Genomic DNA, 21164 nt, shown 5'->3' on the forward strand with positions numbered 1-21164 from the left:
CCAAAACCTGTCCCCCCTGAGCCCCCACAGCGCCGCCTGCAGAGGGAATCCCGAGGCTTCCCCTGACCGCGACTCTTTGAACCTAAAGTCCCGACGCCTGGGAGAGACCCTGCACCCGCAGCCCCCAGGACCTGAAGGACCGGACTTTCACTGGAGGAGTGACCCCCAGGAGTCCCTCTCCCTCGCCCAAGTGGAGGTTTCCCCAAGGAATCCCCCCCTTGCCTGCCTGCAGCGCTGAAGAGATCCCGAGATCTCTCATAGACTAACATTGAAAACCCGACGCTTGTTTCTACACTGCACCCGGCCGCCCCCGCGCTGCTGAGGGTGAAATCTCTGTGTGGACTTGTGTCCCCCCCGGTGCCCTACAAAACCCCCCTGGTCTGCCCTCCGAAGACGCGGGTACTTACCTGCAAGCAGACCGGAACCGGGGCACCCCCTTCTCTCCATTCTAGCCTATGTGTTTTGGGCACCACTTTGAACTCTGCACCTGACCGGCCCTGAGCTGCTGGTGTGGTGACTTCGGGGTTGCTCTGAACCCCCAACGGTGGGCTACCTTGGACCAAGAACTAAGCCCTGTAAGTGTCTTACTTACCTGGTTAACCTAACAAATACTTACCCCCCCTAGGAACTGTGAAAATTGCACTAAGTGTCCACTTTTAAAACAGCTATTTGTCAATAACTTGAAAAGTATACATGCAATTTTGATGATTTGAAGTTCCTAAAGTACTTACCTGCAATACCTTTCGAATGAAATATTACATGTAGAATTTGAACCTGTGGTTCTTAAAATAAACTAAGAAAAGATATTTTTCTATACAAAAACCTATTGGCTGGATTTGTCTCTGAGTGTGTGTACCTCATTTATTGTCTATGTGTATGTACAACAAATGCTTAACACTACTCCTTGGATAAGCCTACTGCTCGACCACACTACCACAAAATAGAGCATTAGTATTATCTATTTTTACCACTATTTTACCTCTAAGGGGAACCCTTGGACTCTGTGCATGCTATTCCTTACTTTGAAATAGCACATACAGAGCCAACTTCCTACAGTCACTCAAAAGATGTGTAATGTGTCCAGACAAACTCAAACATGGGAGTAAGTTCCCTCATGAGTCACTGTCTGCATGGTATTTACAGACATAATCGAGACAAATCCTGCCAGGGTGTCTCATACCCATAGCCAATGTGCAAGTACCAATGATTTACACTACATCTTACCACTGGTAGGCCACCCAAACCCATACGTGCCTACCGTTAGTGAGTTGTGAGTGTGTACTTACCCCCTTGTGGCTGCTGTGCTGCCCTCAAGTGCCCATCCACCTCAAGGTAGGCTACCCCAAAATGCATGCCATTAGGTGGGTCAGGGTCCGTCGAGCATCCCTCCCTCGTTGGGAGGACGTCCTCAGCTGGGCCTCAGCAGTACTACGGGCCCAGCATCTCAGGTCCTTCCACCACTTCAGTGGGTGCTCTGCCGGGCATGGACCCCCAGGGTCCACACTTGCTTGTCGATGGCACGCCAAATCCCCTTCTTCTGATGGGTGCCGACCTGCATGGGTGACACAGACAGAAGGAGAAAGTCATGTAGAGAGGCATCACCAGCGGACTCCCCACATCAGACATCTCATGACCAAACAAATGTGCACATACAGCACTAACGCACCAACTCCTTTTCCATCTGCATGCATCCACTCCGTGTGAGTTGTCCCAATGCATTTCAGACCCACACACATCACTGACAGGACAGGAACATGTGACTCACCTACTGCTCTGGTGGTCGCAACAAAAATTCAACAAAAAATGGCGGTTACGTCCGCCGCTTACCTGACCGATTACCGCTGGCGGTAATCATCATTGGCCCAAGTCTCCCATAGGCAACAATATTAGCCAATGAGGAGTTGCATGGCGGTTGAGACCGCCTACCACCATGATGACTAACGTAGGAGAAATTAGGTCACTTCCAACTGTCCTGGGCTTGCAGGAAAGGCGGCAGCCATTTTACATGTATGTAGTGTATTGTAGGTGAATGATAAGTGCGTCATGTATGATTTTAGTGACGTGCATAGATTACTTATGTTCACACATCAAAACATGGTTCACACATGTGATATTCATGGATAGTGTGGATGGATGTACAAATAACTATGACACAACATGTGCAGTCACTTGCTAGTTTATAGACAGGGTAACAATATCTACATTTTCAAATTTCACATACACCTTATTACCTGTGGGAATATGGTGTTGTTACATGGAAGTGTCAAATGTATTGTGTCTGCCAAGCTGTCTGTCTGGGGCTGGAGCTGTCATCAGCGATGGCATACAGGGTCAGTCAACATGGCCAAATGGATTCGGTGTTCTTCAGCATCATGTCCACACTACTCTTGTGTGCTACATGTATTGTGTTCGGTAGCTTGTGAACAGTCTACATCAACTTGTGGCTATTCCTCTCCCCTATTACTAGATTCCATGCAATGGTGAGAATGAGACATGCTCCTGTGTACCGGAACCTTGTCGATCTTGCCACCCTGGAAGAAAGACACATCATACAGACCTATCGTTTGAACGGTCAGACCATCATGGAACTCTGTACCCAGTTGGAGCCAGACAGAGGGAGGGGTGATGGTGGTCTGTGGGTCCTCTGACAGGGCCTCCTTTCCACTAGCTGTGGCAGAAGTGGATGGCTCAGTTGATATGTGGCTAAAGGAAGGGGCCTGCTGGTGGGTGGAGGATGCATGCAGGATGCTATTAAGCTCCTTTAGCACCAGTGCAATGGAGGCCATGTTGGCATTGTGAGCCTGTCACTGCTGCATGGCCTCGTGGTGGTATTCACTCTGCAGGCTCTGGTTCTCCTGCAAGGTTGAGAGCTTCTGGCCCACCTTCTCTTGGGTTTGCTGGTACGCTTCCAAAACTTTGGAGATGGCCTCCTGCTCAGTCGTTTCCCTAGGGGGCCCCATCCCTTGGCCCACAGGTGCCCTCAACTGTCCCTGGCCCCCTGTGCCTGTGCCCCTGTGTAGGAAAGTACCATCTTGCATGGCATGTTAACCCCCTTTTTAACTTGTGTGCCAGTTTGTTTTTGCCTGTGTCACTGGGATCCTGCTAGCCAGGACCCTAGTGCTCATAGTTTGTGGTCTATATGTGTTCCCTGTATGGTCCCTAACTGTATCACAGAGGCTCTGCTAACCAGAACCTCAGTGTTTATGCTCTCTCTGCTTTTAAAATTGTCACTGCAGGCTAGTGACCATTTTCACCAATTCTGATTGGCACACTAGAACACCCTTATAATCCCTAGTATATGGTACCCAGGTCCCCAGGGTATTGGGGTTCCAGGAGATCCCTATGGGCTGCAGCATTTCTTTTGCCACCCATAGGGAGCTCAGACAAGTCTTACACAGGACTGCCACTGCAGCCTGAGTGAAAAAACGTCCACGTTATTTTACAGCCATTTTACACTGCACTTAAGTAACTTATAAGTCACCTATATGTCTAACCCTCACTTAGGTGCAAAGTTACTAAGTGTGAGGGCACCCTGGCACTAGCCAAGGTGCCCCCACATTGTTCAGGGCAATTTCCCCGGACTTTATGAGTGCGGGGACACCATTAAACGCGTGCACTACATATAGGTCAATACCTATATGTAGCTTCACAATGGTAACTCCGAACATGGCCATGTAACATGTCTAAGATCATGGAATTGTCCCCCCAAGCCAAATTTGGTATTGAGGTGCCAATCCCATGCATCTCCGGGGCTCCAGCACGGACCCCGGGTACTGCCAAACTAGCTCGATGGGGTTTTCTCTGCAGCTACCGCTGCTGCCAACCCTCAGACAGGTTTCTGCCCTGCTAGGGTGAGGGCAGCCCAGTCCTAGGAAGGCAGAACAAAGGATTTCTTCTGAGAGAGGGTGTTACAACCTCTCCCTTTGGAAATAGGTGTTAAGGGCTGGGGAGGAGTAGCCTCCCCCAGCCTCTGGAAATGCTTTGAAGGGTACAGATGGTGCTCTCCTTGCATAAGCCAGTCTACACCAGTTCAGGGTACCCCCAGCCCCTGCTCTATTGAGAAACTGGACAAAGGAAAGGGGAGTGACCACTCCCCTGTCCATCACCACCCCAGGGGGGGGGGTGCCCGGAGCTCCTCCAGTGTGTCCCAGACCTCTGCCATCTTGAATGCAGAGGTGTGAGGGCAGAATGTAGGCCTCTGAGCGGCCAATGCCAGCAGGTGACGTCAGAGACCCCTCCTGATAGGTGCTTACCTGGTTAGGTGCCAATCCTTCTCTGAGGGCTATTTAGGGTCTCTCCTGTGGGTTTCTCTTCAGATAACGAATGCAAGAGCTCACCAGAGTTCCTCTGCATCTCTCTCTTCAACTTCTGCCAAGGATCGACTGCTGACTGCTCCAGGACACCTGCAAAACTGCAACAAAGTAGCAAGACAACTACGTGCAACATTGTAGCACCTAATCCTGCCGGCTTTCTCTACTGTTTCCTGGTGGTGCATGCTCTGAGGGCTGACTGCCTTCACCCTGCACTGGAAACCAAGAAGAAATCTCCTGCGGGTTGATGGAATCTTCCGCCTGCTAATGCAGGCACCAAACTTCTGCATCACTGGTCCTCTGGGTCCCCTCTCATCTTGACGAGCGTGGTCCCTGGAACACAGGAGCTGGATCTAAGTGACCCCGATAGTCCAGTGGTCCTTCTGTCCAAATTTGGTGGAGGTAAGTCCTTGCCTCCCCACGCCAGACAGTAATCCTGTGTAATGCATGATCTGCAGCTGCTAGGGCTTCTGTGCACTTTTGCAAGGAATCCTTCATGCACAGCTTAGCCCAGGTCCCAAGCACTCTGTCCTGCATTGCTCAACTCGCTGAGTTGACCACTGACTTCATGGGACCCTCTTTTATTGTGTTGCGGTGACTGCCATGCTCAGAATTCTTGAATGCCTGTTCAAGTGCTTCTGTGGGTGTTGCCTGCTTCTGCATGGGCTCGCTGTGCTGCTGAGCGCCCCCTCTGTCTCCTCCTCTAAGGGGTGACCTCCTGGTCCCTCCTTGGCCCGGGCAGCACCCATTTTCTTCAACCATGTCTCTTGCAGCTAGCAGGGCTTGTTTGCAGTATTTCTGCATGAAAACAACTCTGCATCCTCCAGCACGCTGTGGGACATCTTTTAACCAAAGGAGAAGTTCCTGGCACCTTCTGTTGTTGCAGAATCTTTGGCTTCTTCCACCCGGAGGCTGCCCTTTTGCACCTTTATCCGGGGTTTAGAGGGCTCCTGCCCCCCCCAGACACTTGCGTGACTCTTGGACATGGTCCCCTTCCTTTGCAGGTCCTCAGGTCCAGGAATCCGTCTTCAGTGCTATGCAATCAGTTGTTGCCTTTGCAGAATCCCCTATCTCGACTTTACTGTCTTTCTGGGGTAGTAGGCTAACTTTACTCCTACTTTTCAGGGTCTTGGGGCGGGGTATCTTGGACACCCTTAGTGCTTCCTTACACTCCCAGTTACCCTCTACACACTACACTAGACCTGGGGTCAATTCGTGGTTCGCATTCCACTTTTGGAGTGTATGGTTTGTGTTGCCCCTTGGCCTATTGTCTCTCATTGCATCCTATTGCATTCTACAGTGTTTGCACTACTTTTCTAACTGTTTACTTACATGATTTTGGTTTGTGTGTATATTTTGTGTATTTTACTTACCTCCTAAGGGAGTATATCCTCTGAGATACTTTTGGCATATTGTCACTAAAATAAAGCACGTTTATTTTGAGTAACTCTGAGTATTGTGTTTCTTATGATATAGTGCTATAATATATAAGTGGTATAGTAGGAGCTTTGCATGTCTCATAGTTCAGCCTAAGCTGCTCTGCTATAGCTACCTCTATCAGCCTAAGCTGCTAGAACACTACTAATCTGCTAATAAGGGATAACTGGACCTGGCACAAGGTGTAAGTACCATCACTATAAGCCAGGCCAGCCTCCTACACCCTGGTGCAGTGTGCCCGCTCCCAGTTACACCAGGACCTTCATTATCTTAGGTGTGAGGGGTTGACTCTGGTCCCTGTACTGTGGGGCATATTGCTGATTGAACAGTCTTTAGAAAACAGGTTTGGGGACGAGGGGTTGGCTGTGCTGTTGTTGCCACTTGGCTGGGGGACTCAGATGTGCTCAGGGTGGGGCTGGTGGTAGTGGACTGACCAGTTGTCCCAGATGGGCCAGGTAAGTCATCATAGTCCAGATACCCATTGGGGCCTTCATCCTGGCTGTCACTGGCATCCTCTGCAGGGTGGCAGTGGCAGGGGTATCTGTGGATGGAGGGGGAGAGAGTTACATTGTGGAGGTGTACTTGAAAGTTTCATAGTCAGATGCATTCAGTGGCTTGACTTACTTCTGAGTGATGACAATGTCAGATGCAGCACTGCAGACATTGCTTGTGGGACATGGATTGTGATATTGGTTCCATGTTCAATTGAGGGTTGTGGATAGTGGATAACATTGATGTCATTGCCATGTAGTAGTACGCAGTCAAAACATCCAGTTGGTGTAGCTGGTGCAATGGTTTTATGTGCATGTCTTCCACTGTGAAGTGGGAATAACAGCTTTTCATGTGTAGGGAGTAATGCACTGTGGGAGTTGTAGTGCTTGCCATTGTGGGTGCCATCCGTACACTAGGAAGGGACTGTGTGGGGATAGTGACAGTGGGGTGGTGTGGCATGCACCCTCCCACGATGTGAACTCGGGGGGGTGGTGGGTGTCCACCTGCAGTCTTGTTGATGGCAATCTGGTGTCATGAAGCCATGGAACGCACCTTTCCCCGTAGGTCGTTCTACCTCTTCCTGATGTCCTTCCTTATGCGTGGATCGGTGCCCACTGAGTTGACCCTGTCAACTATCCTCTGCCATAACTCCATTTTCCTGGCAATGGATGTTTGCTGGACATGTGCTCCCAAGAGTCGTGGCTCTACCCTGACGATTTCATTGACCATGACCCTCAACTCTTCGTCTGTGAATCTTGGGTGCTTTTGAGGGCAAATGGTGGTTATGATGTTGTTTTGGGGGTGGGGTGTTGTGTGCAAGGGTGGGATGTTTGGGGCTTGATGGGGTGTGAGGGGGCATAGTATGGTGTGGTGGTGTGTTGTGGTGTTTGTGTGCAGTTGTGATGTGTGTATGGTGTTCATGGTGCAGTTGTGTGGTGTGTGCTGTGTGTGAAGTGTATATGTGCCTATGGTGTATAAGTGGTAGGTGATAGGTTTGTGGATCCTCGTTGTCTGTCTGTGGTTGTAGTTGCAAAGGATTGTGGGTTGTGTGGGGGTGTGTTTTATAGTGGTGGGTGTGTGCAGTGTGGGTTTGTGCATCAGGTGTGGGGTATTCATACTGTCTAATGTGGTGTTGGGTTCTGGTGGAGGTGGCAATTTAAGCGCTGCGTTTAGCACCGCCAATGGGTTTCCACCGTATAATGACCGCTGTGCTGATTTGTGGGTCGTAATATGGAGGGTAGGATGTTGTCAGTGTGGGACCGCCTCTCACCCGTCCTTGGTCAGCCTGGCGGTGTCGGATATGTGCCTTTTTTTGGGCGGTCTTCAGTATTTATCTTATAATACGGAGGTCGGTATACCGCCATCAGTGCTGGTTTTTTGGCGGCCGCCACCACGGCTGTCTTCTGAAAAGATCCCTAAACTTGTAATGAGGGACCCAGTGTTTCTAACATGTCCTGCATTAAGATTACTTGGGCCCCTTAAGGCCATGTTTGATTGCTTTATTTTATGATACATACCTTTGATGTAATTTGAGTCAGAAATGGGAAGACTTATGCATTTATGTGTTGCCTTCTTCCATATCTGCTTCTGCATTATTGTTCTGCATATTTTGTGTATTGTTTATCATGACATATCGAGTAGGGGGGGGCTTTTTTTTTGGTGTCTACAAAATGTTATACCTATGCACCATTTACAGGTGTGTTGGGGACTAGTCTGTTGTCCTTCTTTGGCCTGACCTGCGTGGGCTTTCATGTCCATTCTTTATTCTACACACACTGGATTTTTTTCTGCCTGCTCTATAGGAGGCTTCTGCTTTTTGACTCTATGTTTACTATAATGCTTATTTATACGATTTGGCACCCATTATTCGTTTTGGCTGGGATGCTTATTGTTGATACTCTAATGCAGTGGTTCCCAACCTTTTGATTTCTGTGGACCCCCACTTTAGCATTAATGGAACCCAGGGACCCCCACTGAATCATCATGGGAATCCGGGGACCCCCGTCTGAGTCATTACTGGAAGCTGGGGACCTAATTTGTCAATATTTGTTAATATTTTTTAATTTTCTAGGCTCTCGCGGACCCCCTGAGAAGGCTTCGTGGACCCCCAGGGGTCCCCGGACCACAGGTTGGGAACCACTGCTCTAATGGAAGACTTAGGACTGCTCTAACATTTGTTCGTCTGGAGCGCGATTTTTGGCCAGTACTGTTTTTTTTTAACACACGTGTTGTCATGGACATTACCGCATGGACACTACTCAACTTTATTTTATAGCCCAGGGTCCATGCAGTGTGTTTTTTTGGTGTTTATTGGGTTCCTTTTTGGGCCACACAACTTTGATTTTTAGGCATTCCAATATGGCCATAATAGTTTTTCTCTCATTACTGGGAACTAGCCTTTGTAGTCCTTCCTGGTGTTTGACAACGAGAGCACACCTATTTACTGCTTGCATTCGCTTGATTCCGATGACATTTCCAAGAACAGGTCTACTTTGCTTGCCGTTCACCTACTATATGGTAATTATTGTGGTTTCATGTGTTTATTGTTTGTTGTTATATTCTTTGACCGTCGGGCCAGAAATATATTTGTTTTCTATTTTTGAGAAATAGTATCTTGAGTGGGAAGTATTTTGTTTATGTTTTTGCCCTGTGTTTCACTTTAAAAATGATGGTGATGACCGCAGCGTGTCATGTGATCAAGGCCTGCTCAGGGCCGAAACGCATAATGGCAGACATGGAATAAACATTGTGTTTTCTGTGCCAGAGGGTCTGCGCCTGGTGTTTTCAATTTGATTTTCTCTGGCAGAGGGACAAATACATGTGTGTGTATATATATATATATATATATATATATATATATATATATATATATATATATATATATATATATATATATATATATATATATACATATACACTCACAGATATATATATATAGCCAACATAGAAATATTTAGCTGTCGCACTCCAATATGTATTATGTAGAGCTATTTTATTGGAAATACAGCAACACACCAATGTGTTTTGACTCTTAACAAGTCTCGCTCACAGTCAGTAAGTCTTTTTGATTAAATATTTTATACCGTATGCCCCTCATGCCTACTAGTAGGCATTCTGGGACATGTATTACCTTTAAAATAACAATGTAACAAACACATAACTATCAAATTATTGTACTGGACATGATATTTCATTCAATATGCTTGGCAAAGGTATAAATGGGAAGTTCCACCCAAGAAGTATATCGCCCTAGTGTATATCATTATAGATTTTTTGGCCGTATGTTATCTCAATAGCGAGTACACATAATATAGGTTAACATAGGTGTCACTGTTCTCCATAATATGATGGCTGAATGCCCAACCGCAACTCAACTACATGATCTATAGGATAAGTGCCATGCAATAGCCTAATACTGATGGGATTCACTGTATCTACAAGCTAAGTGTTGTTGATCCATATCTCTAAATCGCATACAATTTCTCCATTGTATGACGTCAGTATTGACATTGTAGCCTTTGATAATCCTAATTATTCTATATTTAAAATTATATAATTATCACTCTTAGCCGGCCTTTAACAAAAGTCCATACTGTAGTCACAACTTACTAGATATGGTCCGAACACAAATAATAGTCTACAATTCCTTATTACCCAATGGAAACAATACATTAACTTCAAATGCAAAGTTGAAACTACTGGGGATATAAAAAACATGAACACAAGTCACTTACCTTCACAACATCTTTTTACCCTGATCAATTGAAATCAAGAAATCCCTAACAGCAGTTATGTTATAGGTGTACATATAACTCCTCGTCTGCATTTAAATCATTTGGTATCTTTGTGCATAGCCTTACAATGAACCGACTTTCGAATTGGTGAAGCAGTAGAATTCTGTCACCTCCTCTGTCACTCTTTGGTACATGCGCTATGCCATAGTATATCGCTTTCCAATTCACCTCATGTGATGTGGTATAGTGTTTTGCCACTGCATAGCTGGTATCCTGATGCTGTACCACCCAGATATGCTCCAGGATTCTTTTCTTTTAAGGGAAAATCGTGTTCCCTATGTGTTTAAATCCACATGGGCAATCTACGGTATACACTGCAAAATTGGTGGTGCACGTTATCTTGTGATCAAGAGGTATTTCTCTCCCCTTCACATATCTTACAGTTCTCATATTCACCCCTATTTTGCAAGCCTAACAAGAGTTACACTTCACAAATCCTATGTTACATTAATTCAGCCAATTGCTCGGATGATGGTCCACAAAATGACTTTTCATTAGTCTGTCCTTATTGTGATTTCACTTTCTTACATGTAAAGAGAAGTTGTGTAACTACAGCTTTGGCAATAACGCTGTCACTTAGTAAAATGTTCCAGTGTTTCTGAAATATTTTCTTAATCTGGGCACCTTCTTTACTGTATGTAGTAATCATTCTCAGATTGTCATTATTTTCCTTTTGTTGGTTTTTTTCAGACAGAATCTGTGTTCAAGTTTTGATATTTGTCCTTTTAGCTCCTTGTTCAATGTATGATGATGGAAAGCCCCTTTGATAGAATCTTTTCTTTATTTCCTCCATTTGAGCTATTGCATCCTCCTCTCTAGAGCAATTGTGTCTAGTCAAGATAAATTCACCATATGGAATGCTTCTGATCAAGGCTTTCGGATGGGAATTAGTTCCAGTAACACTCTGTTTGTGGCTGTGGGTTTTCTAAACGTTGTTTGTAATTTGTTGTCCTTAACATAGACCCGAATATCAAAAAAATCAATTTGTTTATGATTGATGTTATAAGTGAATTTGCATTAGTAATAGTATACACTTCTCGGGTGGAACTTCCCCTTTATACCTTTGCCAAGCATATTGAATGAAGTATCATGTCCAACACAATAACTTGATAGTTATGTGTTCGTTTGTTACATTGTAGTTTAAAATGTACTACATGTCCCAGAATGCCTCCTAATGGGCAGGACCGGCATACAGTATATAAATTGTAATCAAAGAAGGACTTACTGACCACGAGCAAGGTTTGCTCAGAGTTAAAACGCATTTGTTAATATTTCTATGTTGGCAAAATTTAGACAAGGGGTAACTGGTCTACCCCTGCTGCCTGCATTAACAGCTGAATGCGCTGCCAGGACTACTCGAGGACCACGTAGAATGCAATATATATATATCTATATCTCTCTATATATCTATGTGTATATCTATCTATATATCTATTTATATTTATATATATATATATCTCTATATATATATATATAGATATATATATATATAGATATAGATATATATATATATATTCCTACTGCCTACAGCTGCTTCCATTCGAATCCAGTCGCACCATAGCTCACAATCTCACCACTCAGAGGCACAAAGACAGGACTCCGCATGCAGGGTAATTTCTTGCAGTTATTTCTAAACAGTGCACCACATCAAACGAAAAGGCCAACGTGTTTCGGGTTGCGCCTTCTACTGGACAACCAAAATTCAAGCACCATGTGCTTAAATAATTTTTAATTTATTGCACCACCCCAAGGCCCAGTAATCTAGACCAACGCATTTTGTTGATATCTGCTCATACGGGGCACCATCTTGAAGTTGTAACATACATCTATTGTGGCACAATGTTTCATTCCCGTGCATTCAATTGTCAACAATGAAGCACATTCATAAATAAATGGTACATATAGTATATCAACAGCTAAAAGCATTTCATCCACCTGAGTGATAACATCTCTTTTGATCATATATCTTTAATTCATAGAATGCCATATCCTGTAACAGCCCCAACACTTAAAGAAGTCTCCTCGGCTATACAAATCTTAACTAAGTATATTTTTTATTAAATGCATTCAAGCTCCATGGTTAAAGTGGCAAATGCTGTGCAAATCAAATAACAGTCTGAGATGATAGTTAAAGTGCCATGTGCTATTCAGATCTCTAATTCCATATTATGCATATACATAAAAACGCAGTTTTGCGGCAAAAAGTTTAGCGCTGGCTAGCGTCATTTCACAACATCAGCCGGGCACCGTATTTATTGAATGGCGCAAGCCAGTGCTAAACTTGGGCTAGCATCTTAAAAAAAGATGCTAGCCGGGTGGGAGTGGTGGTAGGGAAGGAGGGGGTTATGCATCAGAAGATTATGCTAGCCTGGTTAGAGGCAAAAACGATGCCTCTAACCAGACTAAGGCCATTTCCTGGCACACAACCACCAAAAACATGACTCCTGTCTTGGGAAAGACAGGAGTCATGCCCAATACCCCAGTGGCCAGCACAGGGGACAAGTGTCCCCAAGGCACAGCCAAAATATAAAACAAAAAATACTTACCTGAACTTACCTGGGATGGGGTCCCCCATCCTCTGGTGTCCCTCTGGTGGGGGTGGGGGTGGGGCTGTTCCTGGGGTTGGGAGGGCACCAGTGGACCCATTCTATGGTGTTAAACCATGGAAATGGGTCCACAGATCCCCTAACACCTGGTCTGACCTAGGCATTAAATAATGGTGCTAAGCAAGCTTAGCACCATTATTTAGCCCATCCTCCCACCTGTGCGTCATTTTAGCACTGGGATAAATATGGAGCTATGGGGATAGCACAAGTTTTTTAATGGGAACTCCTACCTTGCATTTCATTGACGTTAAGTGGGTTCACTCATCCAAAAAAATGGTGCAAACTCCTATATTTTGGTGTTAGACGTGTCTAACGTCAGATTATAAATAAGGAGTAAGGTTTGCCATGAATTTGCGTATAAAAAATGCCGCAAATGTGGTGCAAAAAAAGTATAAATATGGACCTTGATGTTCAAAGTGACAAGTGCTGTGCAATTGGTATCTGAGTATGTCACCCGACATATGTATAGGAGCTCAATAATTAAAGTGGCAACCTCTGTGCAAATTGAGTACATAATACGACATATAAATATAAAGTATAAGCCCTTGTCACAATCTACTCCACACAGTCTGTTAGAGAAAGGCATATGTAAATCTTAAATAATAATAATAAAGAAACAATCATAAAGTTCATACTCCATAATATTAGGCAAGATATGACATATCTCATTTTAAGCGTCCTGCATTTCTCAAAAAACTCCTAATATGTTCCAACCATTAGGGGAACAACAATCTTCACATAAGGGGTGGACAGTGCCTAGACCTTTTATCTCACTCAACTAGACGTGAACAACCTAAAAAACAATCTACTTCCAGTAATGCAAAAAAGTACAGAGTCTCAAAGTGCTGCAGTGCTTTAACAGTTACAGTGGGAGAAATCCTGGCCCCAATAGTCATACAAACGTCCCATTAATCCTAAAGGAGTGGCCAGGATTTTCACAGCCCATTCATACATCAAGATCATCATAAAGGGAGTCCTATAGGTTTACATTCAATTATTCTGCATCAAGATTGTGTCCCCTTGGCCTCTCTGTCCCCAGCAAAGTAATCATTCTGGACTCAGCTTTCCGTACCTCAGGTTTAAGGTCCCCTCTATGGGAATCTGATTTTATATGTGTGATGCCATAGAATGTCAAATCATTGGTGCGGTCACCATGTTTTTCCCAAAAGTGATTAGCCATAGGATAATTTTTATCATGATTCTTGATGGCTCTAAGGTGCTGGAGAACATGGACCTTTAAATTGTGTGTTGTGATACCAACATATTTTTTCAATCATGGGCACTTGAGCACACAAACCACAAATTCTGTTTCACATGTTATTCTCTTGTGGATGGTGCAGGATCTGCCCTGAAAAGTGTCATAGCTTTGTCTGTTAATACCATATTTGCATGCCTTACAGTGGCCACAGCACCAAAACCCCAAGCTTTTTTTTGAGAGCCACAAAGATTTGTTGTCCTCTATGAACATACTGCGGGCAAGGAGATCCCCCAATGTTTTTGCTCTACAAAATGTTATCTGGGTGGCCAATCTTGGTTCCAAGGTGTTCATGACATTGCAGTATGTGCCAGGCACAAGTGAGAATCCTTATTATAGACTGATGTTCTTGATTGAACTCCAAAGAGAATCTAATGGGACTTCCCTCACTCGATGGGTGTTCTTTAGGTAATCATTTGCCAAATAAAAGGTCATCCCTCTTTTGGCTTTGGCTCTTGTGCATGCTTCATTGAATACCTGAGATGGTTATCCTCTTTCACGAAACCTACTAATCAACATATTGGCTTCTTTCTCAAAGGGCATATCATTAGAGCATATCCTGTGCACTCTCAGGAGTTTTCTGTATGGAATACTCCATTTTAGGAATTTTGGGTGACCACTATGCTTGTGCAGTATGAATTACAAGCCGTTGGTTGGCGGAAGACCCAAGTATCCACTTTGTTGTCCTTCACCCCCACTGAGACAGCTAAAAACTCACTATTGGTCCTACTACATGTTAATGTCAGTTGAATGTTAAAGTCATCATCATTTAGCTGCTGAATATATTCACCTAATTGGCTTTCATCTCCAACCCATATAAGGAATAAATAAAACCCTATCCAGATGACCACATTTTCCAGATACTAGTTGAATCTTTCAGACCATGCCACCTCTTTTTCCCACTGACCCATGTAGATATTAGCATACTTTGGCGCACATGCAGCCACCATGGCAGTGCCCTGCTTCTGAAGGTAATATTTGTTGTCAAATAAAAACACATTATGTGTTAAGCAGAATTTTAACATTGATGTCAGCATCTCCGTATGTCATGCCTGTTCAATGGGTCGAGTTCTCAAGAAGTACAGTCAAGCTTGCAATCCAAATTCATGTTTAATGGATGTATATAGGGAAGTGACTTCCATGGTGATCATGATATAAGTATCTTGCCAACAGCATTGTTGACCTTTCACAGGAAATCCGTAGGGTCACACAAGTATGAAGGAAGTTCAGTGACATAGGAGCATAAACATAGATCAAGGAATATCGAGGTTTTTTTCTAATAGTGAGTTGATCATGCTGACTATCGGCTGCCCAGGAGGGTGCAGTTATTCCGTTTGTATCTTTGGAAGACAATAAATAATTGGTGTTCTTTGATGGTCCGTCTTTAGATACACATATTCTCAAATTCAATAATCTTTAAGTATGTCATCATACCGCTTCTGGTATGTCTCAATTGGATTCTCTCCCATTCTCTCATAATGGTCTCTGTTATGAAGCTGCTTTTGAACCTCCCTCACATAGCGCTGTGTATCCATAATGACAATATTGCCACCCTTATCAGAGGAATAAGTGATAATAACCTTATTGCCTTTCAACGTCTTTATCTGATGCCAGTCCTTAAAAGTAACATTACCCCTTCTTTTAGTTTTCAATGTGGTACGTAGTGCATTGAGATCTCCCATTACTAACTCAAGGAAAATGTCAATCATGTTTCCACTAGTTAACTGTGGGTTGAACTTACTGAAGGGTCTGAATTTGCTGGCACTGGATGTATCAGTTGAAAAGCCCACTGCCTCTAACCATGCAAAATGTGTGTCATCATGATCCATAATAACTGGCACTCCTTGTGATTCCAATTGATCTGATTCAATAATGGCTAGCAGTTCAGGAATGTCCTCAATGGTAAGCCCAGACTGTCTGGCAACATTAGCTTTATGCATCTCCCTGTGCTGTTGAGGCTTCATAGCAAAATATTTGCAAAGCTTTAGTTGTCTAACAGATCTGTAAGTTTCAATTTGAATATTGACAAGGTCTGGACTTTTTGTAGGGCAAAAACTTAAGTCAAGATTTAGAATGCATTCTTGATTGCTGGTTAACACAGTTTTAGATATATTAACCACCCTAGTATTCATGTTGAGCTTTGTTTCGGACACAATCTGATCAGCTACCCTTTGACACTTTTCTCCTTTTCTTTTGCTCCTCTGTGTTTTCTGCCACCTCATCCCCAGCCTCTTCCTCTTGGTGGTTGGGGCGTAACCATCCTCATTAGCCTCATCTCCTCTTGAAAATCCAGTTTCTTTTTTGGGGCCTCATCAGCTGAGGATGTTGGATCTGTGCTAACCTCAGCATCACTTGATGCAGGGTTGGAACACCCCATTGTGCTCATTCTGTCCTTTGCCCTTATTGCATCAATTCTTTTGGCAAATGTATATATTCGGCATACTTGTAACCTAATTTATCACTATAAAATGTGTGTGCCTTAAGTGCTCTGGTATCCTCTTCCTGTCTTGAGATGCGTTCCTCCATTTTGGCCAGCATCAACTTCACCTCTTCCTGATTAGGTACTGGTTCGAGTTCCTTCATTAGTTCCTCAATCATTTTGGTTTGATGTTCCATTCATCATTCTGCATGCATGATAAGGGTACCCATTAATTTCACTGAGCATTCAGCCGTTTGCATTCTCCATTCCTTCAAGAAATATGGGTCCATGTCCCCAAATGTCAGCAGTATCAGAATGCGCAGTCCACGGGGTACCCTATCACTCTCCTTATATTTAGTTAAGGAGGGCATCTCAAACTATTTTTTAACTCCAAGATAGGTCCCTTTTCCAGCTCCCCAGTGATTGTTGTTATCGTCCTCGGGCCCACATTGGACAGTCTCCTAGAATCATGTGTGCCTGTGTGGCCCTCAAAAACACCAAAAACTCTCATAATGCTCAGCGTTGCACCATAAAGGTCTGTATCAAAAGTCTGCACTACTTACAGACTTGTGTTTTAAAGAAACAATCAGCACCAATTTCTTCACATGTTAAGTGCTGTGATCTAACATATGTGTAAGTGCTGCAGAAATGCCGTAATTAATGTTACTAATGGTACTGTCTTCTAGGAGCAATGTGGTGGTGCAGTTCTGTTACAAGCTTTGGGATCTAGACTCCGACACCCTTATTTAGTGTAAAAGGCCATTTATTAGGACAGGCTTGCTCAGTGATCATAACATGTCAAATATAAACAGAACTTTATAACAACCTTTATTTTAACCTTGTAACTTACTTTCGTCCATTCGCATTTCAAACCTCCACTTATCCTTCGCATCTCACCAAATCCACTTCTATTTCCACACATCCCCCTTTTCCCTTTTACCCCTTGCCTGACTCTGGCCTCTCCCGTCTGTCATGCTTCACCTGCTTCTTTCTCCCCCCCTTGGAAGGGTGGACAAGCCCGCATCTGACTCTCAACCCTCCCCATCCACTGCCACTCAGCAAAACCCACTTGGCGTTTTGCAGCCCCTACCAGCGAACCCAATGCAACTCATGCTTAACCATCCATGTTTCCCTGCCAAAAACTTTCGCCCCACAAATCCGTTAGCAAAAAACGCAGTTCCATCAGATAATGTGCATTTCCCATGCCCGAGAGATGCACACCATCACCCCTGAAAAGCACCTGCTCCTCCTCCTTCAATCCTTCCTGCATCAAAACCTTAATGTCATGGGTTCCGCAAAAAACCTGCATAGCCCTGTTTATTTTTCTCTGTGCCCTCTCAATTGCCCCATGTTTTTGTGCCCCACGCCATTTCCTTCGTGGCACAAATTCGTCCACACCAAGCAAGTCCCATGCATGCTGCGCCTCATCAGGACCAGATCTCGCAGCATGTGTTGCAGTAGGGTAAGCCCTGAAAGACGGACCAAGTCATTTTCCCCTACGTGTATTACCAGCACATCCGGAAATCCCCAAGTCAGCAAAATTGAAGTGATAAACGGAAGCAAATTGCCTCACCTCATGCCGCTCTTTCCCCACCGCAACACTTCATGCCGCCACTCGGTAGTCCCAAAGATCGTCCGTAGATCTGTTTCTCCGCATACGTGGCCGCCCAATGCATGAAAGAATGTCCAACCAGCCACATGATTGACTTAGTATTCTCTGGGCCACTTACGCAACCTGAAACGAGAAACAAAAATCAACCCTCATGCCACAAATCCCAGTCCTCCCTTTTGTTGCCCGGGCCTAAACGCCTCACACTTTCCCATCAGCTGAAGCTAGGCTCGCACATATCTTTCACAGCACTTCGAGCGCCATCGTCCAATGCGCCTGATCTTATCCCAGTCCCACCCTAAACTGGCTGCCTCCATTGCTGCCCCTATTCGAAAGGAGTGTGTACCAAAATTACATGCCTGCCTTCCCAATCGCCTCAGGGCCATCCTCAAAACACAAAACAACTGAAAAGCTGTAACCATGGTGCCATTCTTGCGCTGAAAAACCCAGGCACCCCGACTTTCACTGCATGCTTTAAACTTGTCCCATTTTCGTACTGGGCAGGCTTCCGCCACTTCCCCTTTCTCCAACCCAAAATCCCCTTAACCTTACCCAACTGATACGTTTTTGAGCGCCTCAGCCATATCCCCAATCTGCCACATTGGCGCTGCACCTCACACCTCTTCACTCCATACGCTGTGCCTACCCCCAACAATTCGGACACTCGAAAAGCCCAAAAAAACATCCATATCATGCATAGCCAGAATAACGCAACCTCATTCGCATTGAAACAATTTACTGGCAAAACGTGCAATATTTCCAACAACTCAAAAGTAATGGCTTCCCGAACAAAAACTGAACTAGAGTGAACCCTCCCCCAACCCTTCCGCATTTTTCCCAGAATATCCTTCTTTGCCGGGTCCCATCCAAAAAACAACTTCTCATAAAAAGACACCCGCCAACTTGCCTCCAATTGTAGTGGGTAATAAACCTTTCTGAATCAAAAACAGAACAAAACGCATCACTCGCGCCTCCAGTACTACCCGCTCCGGACTCCAAAATTGCCCCTTGTAAGCTTCAAAGTCCTGAAACTCCAACCATGCCAGGCGATAACTCCTAAGGGAGGATTCTGCTAGCGACCTCTCCATCAGCCTCATGACCATCATGCCACCCACTCCCAAATGTCCGCAAGGTCCGCTGTCTTGAATTCGTTCGCGCCGGGTGCCAACTGTCGGAAATGCTGCCACTGCAAATGAGGTAGGGATTCTGCAATGGAGTTGTTTACCCCAGGAATGTGTGCAGCCTTAAATATTATGTTCAGAGTCAAACAACGCAACATAAAAATCCTGAGCAACTTCAGTACTCTCACATCCCTTGCTTTCTGGTTGTTAACCAACTACACCACTGTCAAGTTATCCACATGAAAAATCACCGTCCTGTTAGCCAGTTCATCTCCCCATACCGCCAGTGCCACCAAAAGAGGGAAAAATTCCAGGAAAACAATGCTCCTGCCTTGGCTGAGCCATTGCGCAGGCCATGTCTCTGGACACCAACGCCCATTCCAGAACAAACCAAAGACAGCTGCGCCAGCTGCATCAGAAACAATTTGCACCTGTCACACAGAGTCCTCCTCTTGAAAAGTCATTGAGACCCCGTTAAACTGTGTCAAGAACAGTTCCCATATCCTTATGTCTTCCCGCAATCCTACCGTCAACCTTAACCTGTGATGCGTGAGCAATGCCCCTGACATAGCTAGGCCCATGCGCCTACAAAACGTCCTGCCCCCCTGAACCACCCGACATGCAAAATTTAGGAAACCCAGCAGTTGTTGCGCCACCTGTAGTTCAATTTTGCACCTCACCCTGACCTCCCTCAAGAAAGACAGAATCTCCCTCACCTTCTCCGCTGGTAAGCGAGCAATGAAAACAATCCCCAAAAAGGTCAGAACACAACTGGGGCCTTCCGTTTTCTCCGACGCCATAGGCACTCTGAAATCCTGTGCCATCTGTTCAAAAAGCCTAAGCACCCTGCCACACAAGTCTAACTGCGCTGTCCCCACAAAGAGAAAATCATCCAGGTAGTGCGACACCGTTCGATGTCCACTCAACTGACCAAAAACCCACTGCAAGAATGTACTAAAAGCTTCAAACAGAGCACATGAGATCGCGCACCCCATGGGCAGGACTCTATCCATATATATCGCCCCTCCAGCTGCATTCCTAGCAAAGAGAAGTTTTCCGGGTGAATCGGAAGCAGCCGAAAAGCTGCCTTTATGTCACATTTTGCCATCTCCGTGTGTTTCCCACCCCCGAAAGATCTGTATGGCATCATCCACTGTGGCGTATACCACCCTGGTGTCTTCTGGTGCGATGAAATCATTCACCGATGCCCCTTCAGGCCAAGACAAATGGTGTATCAACCTAAATTCCCCTTTGCTCTCTTTTGTTACCACTCCCAACAGTGAGATCATCAAGTCTTCCAATGGCCACCCGTAAAAGGGGCCCACAATCCTGCCTTCTGCAATTTACAGTCGCCGCTGCCACGCCCTGCGCCGCCCCGTGCGGCACGCACTTCATTCCAACCCAGGCCTCCTCCAAGACGCCCGGCCGCAGGAGGTCGCCGCGTCCCGCCTCTCCTAAAATGCCTAGTGCGGCCCTTATGGCCTTAATATCATGGCCGCCGGCCATGATGTGCGTCGCAATACTCAGTTCGCGTGTGTAAATAGAATGCACGCCCGTCACAATAGTAAAGAAAAAACAAACAAAAAAAAACACCGCTGTCGCGTGGGCAGTAGCGGGGGCCTGTGCGCCCTCGACCAAAACCTTGGCACGCAAACTAAACCCCACTCTAAAAAAAACACCAGATCGGCCAACCACTGTGCAGCCTGACTTGCTGGTGCCGAAGAGGCCGATCCTCCCAACCCCACCCCTTTTGTAATCTTTTAACATCCTTCCCCTGCCCAGCAAAGCAACCTATCCCTTTCAAGGCTGTCTGCTTCCGGCCCGAGAGTTCCAGCTATTCACGGGGCCCTATTCTTAATGATTTCTCTACTGTGGCTGGACATACACCCGATGTCACAACATTCAAGTTCCACGGAGCCATAGCGATAATCGTTAGTTGCCGGTCCTCAATAGCCAGTTATGTGTATGCTTTTCATGACGACCGAAGTGAATGCTGAGATTTAAATATATAACAAGCTGCCACGTACTGCCAACAATCCCCAACAGCGGATTAAACACTCACACATATATATATATATATATATATATATATATATATATATATAAAGATATATATAATCC

General features: G+C 45.1%; 1 long non-coding RNA gene across 1 annotated transcript in view; it reads right to left on the reverse strand.

Annotated features, from left to right (window-relative positions):
* Nucleotides 1-21164, reverse strand: part of LOC138297356 (uncharacterized) — a 131953-nt gene that overhangs the window by 100306 nt on the left and 10483 nt on the right. Inside the window, exon 2 of the long non-coding RNA XR_011204047.1 lies at nt 17887-18048. This is a non-coding gene — a long non-coding RNA (uncharacterized lncRNA). The remainder of the gene's footprint in view (nt 1-17886; nt 18049-21164) is intronic.

Source organism: Pleurodeles waltl, chromosome 5, assembly GCF_031143425.1.
Source record: "Pleurodeles waltl isolate 20211129_DDA chromosome 5, aPleWal1.hap1.20221129, whole genome shotgun sequence".
Taxonomy (NCBI): Eukaryota; Metazoa; Chordata; class Amphibia; order Caudata; family Salamandridae; genus Pleurodeles; species Pleurodeles waltl.